Raw genomic sequence first — 9,113 nt, forward strand, 5'->3', positions numbered from 1 at the left:
AACATTTTCTTGCGGAGAATAGAAACTTGAAACGGTATGCTTCTTTTCAAAAAATTAAATTTTTTATTACATTTCGCAAGTTTCGTCTTAACATGTGTTGTCCAACAGAGATCTTCAGTAACTAGCATTCCCAAATCCATAATCTCTCTAGTGAAAAAATTTCCGCTTCTCCTAGAATTGTAGTAAACCATAGAACTTAATGTATGACATGCTCATAAAATAAATAGTGAACGCACAATTCGAAATCATCACAATAAATGGGAGAACAAAAAGAGATGGCTACTAAGAGTAAACTGGATTTTAACAATATAAAGAAAGCATCATAAATAATGATGGGAATCATCACGGAATGTCATCTTGACGGGAGAAGTCAAGGAATGTGTGTTCTTGACGGGATTCGTCAGGCAGGTACACATGTTATCTGTTATTTTAACTAACAGGGACCCGTGCAGTAGAAAAAAACTTTGAGAAAATCCCAAAGAGATTAAAGAAATTGGGTAAAAATAACCTAACATTGATCAACCATTGATAGGACCGAAACCAAAGACCATATTCAAAACTAAACCTCATAAAATTGAGCTGCCTTTGTCTTATTAGTTTTACAACTTGTAATCTTTTGAAACTTATTGTGTTTATGACCAAAAAGTCTGACCCTACATTGAACAGTTTTAAAATTTACAGCTTCATAATTAATTAAAGTCTAGGACTTAGAAAATTTTCATCAGTAACCCCGAGGTTTTAAAGTGCTTTTTTCGAGAAAACACAAGATTTGGGATAACAAATCACCAGTTCCATCAATTTCCACGAAAGTTTGTGGGAGTCATTTGCAGAGGTCATAACGGAATCAGTCACAAGTGAGATTTAACTCGCGTGGGGCTAACTTTTACTCGTTGGTGAATAGAGAAAATTGCTTGTGTGGAAAGACCGCATCATACCAAGTGAGTACATATAAAGAGTTTTCTCTAGTTGTTGTTGCCACTGCGTTAGTCTTGTTAGTCTAGGAAATTTTTTTTCTTTCGATCTTAGTTGAGAAATTGACTTGTATGTAATGAGCGGCTTAGCAATCGGAAAAAAACTGCAGGATAATTGCGTTATAAAATCAGTTAAAGAAATTGCGTTGTTTTGTACTCTGAAAGTTATATATTGACTTTTTCTGAAACTACCATTAAAAAAAAGTGGTTGGTATGACAACGCAACTTACATAAACAGAAAGTCACAAATAATTCCAACGTTTTACCCAATAAAAGAATCAGTCTGCCAAAACCTATGGCAGGGACACAGAGCGCGGTTACCGGGTCTTGGAGACTTTGAATTCAATGCTCCTAAAGAAGTCCATAATGAGATGAATGTTGACAGAACCGACGCAGAGCTTGTTCAGAAGGTATCAAAAACATTCATGAAAGGCCGAGATGAAAAAGGAGTGAATTATCTCTACCCCGTGGAGTGGATCAATCCAAAGGGTGAAACACAGAAAGGTAATATCATGATAAATGCTGAAATTTTCATGGGGACTTTGTTCATTGAAGCTAGAGAAGCGAATGAAGGAACATGGTTATATTTTAAAGACCCTCTGAAACAGGAGCAGACCTTGTTATATCAATGAGACGCATTTGAAATAGATTCAGTAAGATATTTTTTCGACCAAGACAAAAAACCAAATATCTTAACGATAGTTTTGTACCAAATATCTTAATGATAGATGTTTGAAAATCTGAAACAAATAGAGTTATTAAATTGTCACATAGAAACACTGCGCAGAGCTATGATTTTAACAACACCAATTAACGGAAACTCACATCAAATTGTCCTAAATCAACAAAACTCTCTGGGTACACACGCAGAAAGAGCGGCAGAAATACTTTATGTCCATAGGTGCGCCAAAGTTATCGTACATGTTGCCGAAAACCAGTCTTGTACCAAGGAAGTACCAATTATGGTGTCTTCTAACAACAATTCAGAAGGAATTAGATACATGGACCATATTTCTAGAGTATTCTATAGAAATTTCACAATAATTAATTGCAACCCTATGTACCCGAACGCACTTGAACTGCAGAATGGGTCATGGATAACATATGGCAGACAAATACAACTGATTGATAAACCCAATGATATGCCTAATTAAAGAGTTAATGTCAATTGGTCATCCTCCGCGCCAATGGAAGGGTTCTTCAATGACAAAGACCTTGAACTCAGCAAGAGGGCCCAAAGATTAAGGCATTCGAGAAAAACGATTACAGGAAGAGAAATTTTCCTGGGACAAGGAGGTTTAGATGAGCATAAGACTCTAGAGTATTTCAACACGGACTGGAAGTACAATCGCCAGTGGCATGAATTGCTGATTTTTGAATACCTGGGTAGTGAAGTGAAACAAGTCTGGAGTGTGGCCAGTGAAATAACAATCAGTTTGATGACTATTTTTATTGGAATAAAAATCATATTTTGTTTTGTACGTGTGTTTTTTTCAATCGATATGCTACGCAGTGGCACCAATCCTGTGATTGCTCTGCAACCCATTAACCCAATGGGTGAACTAGTTTATTTTCATCATCTAAAACAACGTACTAAGGAACAAAAATTGACAAGAAAAAGAACAGTTGAACTGTGTGATGGTAAAACAGACATTGTAGTTATAAAAACAAAAAAGGCTAAATCTGTACCAGATATGACAGAAATTGAGATTGAAACCTTAGATTAATTTAAATGTATGATATGTAGGAATGGCAGAACCAAAAATCGGCGATTATTGCTACTATCTACCCGAGTTGTTCGTGGTCAGGTCGATAGTCAGGCACCAAATGTATCGGATTGTTGAAGTAACCTCAAATAAACGATACATGGTGCCATTGACACAGCTGCAACCAACCAATATAGTGGATAGAGCTGCAATTAGTGGTATGGACTTAATTGGGATGCATCAGAGAATCGAGGAACAGCAAAAGAAGATTGGCAACAGCGAAATGCTGGGAACTGCCTGGGCCCGGCTTGAAGAGGAGCTCCGGCATTTAAAACTTGAAAGCCAAAGGTTAAGCGATCAATTGTTTGAGACCAAACGACTGCTGAAGTATGCTGGGAATCAGCGGGAGTCCTGCAGGAGGCAGGTGGAAATATTGAAGAAAGAGTTGGCGGAGGTTACGAAGGTAGCCGAAACAAAGACCAGAGAATGTATCGCTCTGGTGGATGAGCGGAAGTGTTTAGCTCGTGAGTTAGAGAATGCCGAGATAGATATCAGAAAACTAAGGACCAGGGTAAGAACAGAACAGACCTCAAAGAAGGTCATCCAGAGGAGACTTGAGGCGATCAACGCGCAGAGCCCTTTCAGTCGACCTCCGATTTTTTATGAGATTCAATTCCTGCCACAGGGGGACACAACCAGTACTATCCAGAAACATTTCAATTTGTTGGCAATTCTCTGTCATCCGGACAAGGGTGGTCGGGAGGACCTGTTCAAAATTATTCTTCAGGCAAAGAAACTTATGGAAGATGAGGAGGCCCGTAATATTTATGACAAGCACGGGATTGAAAAAGCAGAGGAATATATGAACTCGAAAATGGACATTTGAAACTCTTGCTTGTGAGTGAGTGGAACACTTACATTTTCTAAGAGGGAGGCAGTGTAGTAAACCATAAAACTTAATTTATGACATGCTCATAAAAAACATAGTGAACGCACAATTCGAAATTTTCACAATAAATGGGAGAAGAAAAAGAGATGGTTACTAAGAGCAAACCGGATTTCAACAATATAAAGAAAGCATCATAAATAATGATGAGAATCATCACGGAATGTCATCTTGACGGGAGACGTCAGGGAATGTTTGTTCTTGACGGGATTCGTTAGGCAGATACACTGGTTATCTGATAGCTTAACTAACAAGGACCCGTGCGTTAAAAAAAACTTTGAGAAAATCCCAAAGAGATTAAAGAAAATGGGTAAAAATAACCTAAGATTAATCAACCATTGATAGGACCGAAACCAAAGACCATATTCAAAACTAAACCTCATATAATTGAGCTGCCTTTCTCTTTTTAGCTTTATACCTTGTAATCTTTTGAAACTTATTGTATTTTCGACCAATAAGTCTAACTCTATATTGAACAATTCTAATATTTACAGCTTCAAAATTAATTAAAGTCTTAGACTTAGAAGATTTTCATCAATAATCCCGAGGTTTTAAAGTGCTCTAGAAAAATGCCCAACCCGTAACCGTACACAGTGCACGGATATTACAGAAATAAGGGAGACTGGCTGCATTTAAAGTTCAACGCTTTACACTTTTCTGGATGAAATTACAGTTGATTTTTGCTTGACCATTCATAAATACCATTGATGTCACATTGCAGACCGACGAAACAATCAACGCATAGCAGCTTTAGGTCGTCGGCATAAAGTAAACATGGGAGTTTTGCACATAGTCAACAAGATCGTTCATGTACAAGATAAACAGAAGTGGTCCAAGGACACCTCCTTGTGGGACACCAGATGTTACAAAGGAGGGCCTAGGATAAGAAGATCCTATACCGACAATTTGGTGTCGAAGAATTTACATTGATTCAGAAACTGCCTCAGAAAGTTACATTGATCCAGAAACATTGACTCAGAAAGTTGAATGAACTTAGTCCACTCCATGAAAAAAGTTCATTCAACTTTCACTTTTCTACACTGAGCGCACTGACTTTTTAAGCTTTGCAGGCAGTTTCTGAGTCAATGTTCCAGTACTGTCGCTGCACTATGCTACGAACATAATTTGTGCCCCCTAATGAATCACTTCGGATTAACTTGGATTCTAAAGCGTCCTCCGAATTCTTGTGAAAGATTCGAATTGATGGAACTAATTGAATTCAGAAATTAAAAGCAAATTTCAACTCAAAGAAGATTTAATACAGGTTAAGTTTCATAAAAGTGTAAAGAAGGGAAGGCAGCTTTAAAAATTGCGTTAAAAGTTATTATGAGTCGTGATATCGAATTTAACCGTTTAGACCCCGGTTTTATCTATATTTGCGTTCACCAAGATAACTTGGTCCCAGAGTCCTTGCTTTGTTTGTTTTTCCCAAACGCAGTGTTTGGACCCAACGATAGCGTCGAACATCATATTTATTCTCTGACACAATCTCGGTTCAAATGTTTAAACCATAAATCCTTATGACAATTGGTTACGGATACTGTCTCATAAATAATGTGCCATAAATCAGCTTGTTTAGCTGTCATTTTCAAGTGTTTTTTGTTTGCAGTCTTTAAAATGTAATTTTCAAAAGCTTCCGCATTAAAAATTTCGTGAGCATGTTTGTAGTGTCACTACACTGCCTTCCCCTATGGAAGCATAATGCTCCACTCATTATTAATTCAAAAACTCGACAGCAAACTTCCATCCATGAGTTTCGTATATATTACGTGCACCGTCATCCATAAGCACGCATCTTATTTGATTTAATAACTGGAATCTCTCTGTTGATCCTCTTTTATCAGGGTGTATCAAAAGAGACAGATGTCTGAATCGCAGTTGGATTTCCTCAATCGTTGCGGTGGACGAAATCGAAAATAGATCGTATATTGACAATGCTCCTGTACCTGGTAACATTTTCTCAATCTCCTGTAGTCGTCGTGTAGTAAGCTCTTTGGCGTTTATCTCTGTCTCTAATTTTAACTCTAATTTTCTTACCCTTGAAGCCGTTTTTGAAGCTTTTTTCCGAGCTACTTCCAGCTCCCCCTCGTATTCAACGAGTTTTTTAAGAGATGATTTTAGCTCCCCAGACAACACTTCTGATTCAGTTCTTGCTGACACGCAGTCGAGCCGCATTTGCTGGAGTTGGCATTCCAACTCAACTAAACTAATATTAGCTTCGGTTCTAGCCCGAAAGTGCTCCCGTTGCAATTGCAAGGAAGCAACTCCCAGCTGTCCGCTGTTTTCTAACCGGACTTTCATCCGATTCCATTCCTGCGTAGTAATAGGCGGTCTCTGGGTTAGTGTTGTTGGGTAAAATTCATCCAGGGCCACGACCGTTCTAAAACGGATTTTGACCCCGCAGATTCTATAGAATCCTCGTCGGAAAACTGCTTTTTCTTCGTACAGTTGCCGCAGATAATATACATATTTTCCCACTTCTGGTTCCATTTCGTTCTCTAAACAAAACCAATATTAGATATGTTTAAGAGAATGAGCATCATTCCAGACACTCTATTGACGTTGAAAAATTGTCCAACTGAAATAGATTTGTTTTTTGTTGGCTTACAGCCCCCGACTCAAAGTCCGTTTTGTCGGTACCCAACAACTCGCTTACTTTTGTTTTAACAAACTTTTTTGAGACTTGTTTTTGTTTTAACTGTTGGTTTTTCAGAACGGTTATATAATTAAGTTCGATTAACGGGTTAATCTGCTGTAGTGCCACTCTTGGTTGAGCACCTTCCAAAAATAACGTAGTTGATAAATTTATTCTTAAACAAATTACTAGAATTTTTGCAATCAAAAATAATGTCATTAGCGTTAAGGTCAATTCCCTTACTAAATGCCAAATTTTCAAAATGTTTGTTTCTATGGGTTTAATCTAAGGAACTTCATGCCAAATCAAATCACTGGTGTATGCGTTAAAGTCTAGTAGTTGTTCATGTGTATACTTTCCATTTGGTCCCCGGAAAACTTCTCTTCCTGTTATCGTTCTTCTGCCGTGTCTATACATTTGAGCTACCCGACTTTCTTCTAGCTGCTTCTCTGTGAATAGAAATAGAAACTTCACCTTTGGGTTCCTCGAGATAAGACAATACTTGTGGTTTTTCTACTATTGTAAGGTTTTGACCAAACGCTATCCAAGAACCATTACCTAGTTGGAATAAATTAGGGAGCAATGGGTTGCACTTTATAAGCGTAAAATTTCTATAGAAAACCTATTGGGTTCATATAGCGCACGAAGCTCTGGTTATCATTTTGTGTTACAATACTCGGCACTTCCTCAGTACAGTAATTTAGAGCAGTTAATTCTACTATTATTTTTGCACAATGATGCACGTAAATTATTGCACCTGCGGACTCTGCATGCAGTCCTATGACACCCTCTTCGCCCTCTTTACCAATGAAAAGAGAATGCGAATCATCGTTCCCCATTAAAGCCAATACGTTTTGTCTATAAATTTTGTTCATTCTACATCTCAGGTTTGATATTTCGTCAACAAATGCAGGTAGACTATTAAACTCTTGGACAAATAACGCGTCTAAACCACTTCTGATGACATCTTGAGTAGTTACAGTGTATGTTGTTTGCTGAGAATTTATATCGAGGCCGAATTGTTAAAAAAAGACGTTTTGATGGTTAGTTTTATTTACTACTAGATGGTTTATTCTGATTTCCTCGCTCGAAACTTGATCGATGATTACCCACAGCAATCAACTCTGCTGTGTATTCTTCCGAGAATCCAGCTAGGTTGAATAATTTTGTTACATTTCTTTTTTGGACACTGTATTGGATATAATCAAGCTCGAATCTATCTTGATTCCAGGGATGAAATTGTTGGTTTCCAATTGGGTCTAGGAACATAATCGTTGATCCTTTTTCTGATAGCAACATTTGCGCGTTAATTTTTCCAAGTATTAGACTACACTACCGGTAATTTTTTTCGATGGGGTTTGACAAGCTACTGGATATGCAAATTTTACACCTTTGTTGTTCCCGCCTTTCATAAAGGCGATCCCTATTTTTCTTTTAATTTTAATTTCCGTTTTTGACTCTTGTAACTTTCTCAATAGTGTGGTTTTGAAGCTAAATTTTTCATATCCAAACCGCGGTAAATTTACCGATATCCCTTGTAACAATTTGCTACAAGCTTTGCTGGTAAGTGGATAGTAGGTGGGAATCAATTGCGATTTTTCTTGAATGAAAACTGCGTCGTCCCACCATGAGCTTTTCTTTAGGCCACTGACGGTGTATGCGGCTTGAAACAAGCAGTAATTTAATTGAATTATTAAACTCTCATGATATAATAAGTGTCCGGTAGATAATACAAGTTAACTTTTATAAAAGTGTAAAGTAGGGAAGGCAGCTTCAAAAATTGCGTTAAAAGTTATTATGAATCAAGATACTCGAATTTAACCGCTTAGAACCCGGTTATATCTATATTTGCGTTCACCAAGATAACTTGGTCCCAGAGTCCTTGCTCTGTTTGTTTTTCCCAAACGCAGTGTTTGGTCCCAACGATAGCGTTGAACATCATATTTATTCTCTGATACAATCTCGGTTCTAATATTTAAACCATAAATCCTTATGACAATTGATTACAGATACTGTCTCATAAATAATGAGCCATAAATCAGCTTGCTTAGCTGTCACTTTCAAGTGTTTTTTTTTGTTTGCAGCCTTTAAAATGTAATTTTCGAAAGCTTCCGCATTAAAAATTTCGTGAACATGTTTGTAGTATCACTACACCCCCACGAAAAGCTTTCGACTTCGTGAATAGGAACCTGCTGCTTACAAATCTGATCAAAATGGGGCACCATGGGAACATTCTACACACAATACAATCAGTGCTAAAATGCAACTTTCAGCAGATCCTTGATGGAGAATTCCTGTCAAACGAGATTGAACAGAAAACAGGAGTAGCACAAGGAGACAAACTCTCACCACTCTTGTTTAGTTTATTCATAGCTGATTTATATTTTTAGTTGAAATGCAAGGGTCTAGATGTTATATTTTACGCTGATGACTTAGTACTTGGGAGCCATAGCCAAGGCCAACTACAAAAAAGTTTGAATAATCTGAACACGTATTGTAGCAGGAATTATTTGAAAATTAATGTGAACAAGACAAAATGCATGAAATTTAGAAGGAGGTGGCCGTTTAGCTGTCGATGACAAATTCTATATATCGAAAAAAGAAGTTGAATTTGCTAACACCTTCTGTTATCTAGGTGTAATTTTTTCGAGCACGTTATCTCCCAGTCATCATCTAAGCCATCTAATGAACAAAGCCTATCAATCAGTAGCTTCAATAAACCAGAAACTAAATCTGCAGAAAGTCAACTTCAACTCAGCACAACAACTCTTTAATTCAATTGTTTTTGCAGCCTCAACACGGATTAGAGACGTACATCGATGAACTTTTTGAAATAGATATAAAACAACATTACC

Source organism: Convolutriloba macropyga, chromosome 8 (genome assembly GCF_964194025.1).
Source record: "Convolutriloba macropyga chromosome 8, txConMacr16.3, whole genome shotgun sequence".
NCBI lineage: Eukaryota > Metazoa > Xenacoelomorpha > Acoela > Convolutidae > Convolutriloba > Convolutriloba macropyga.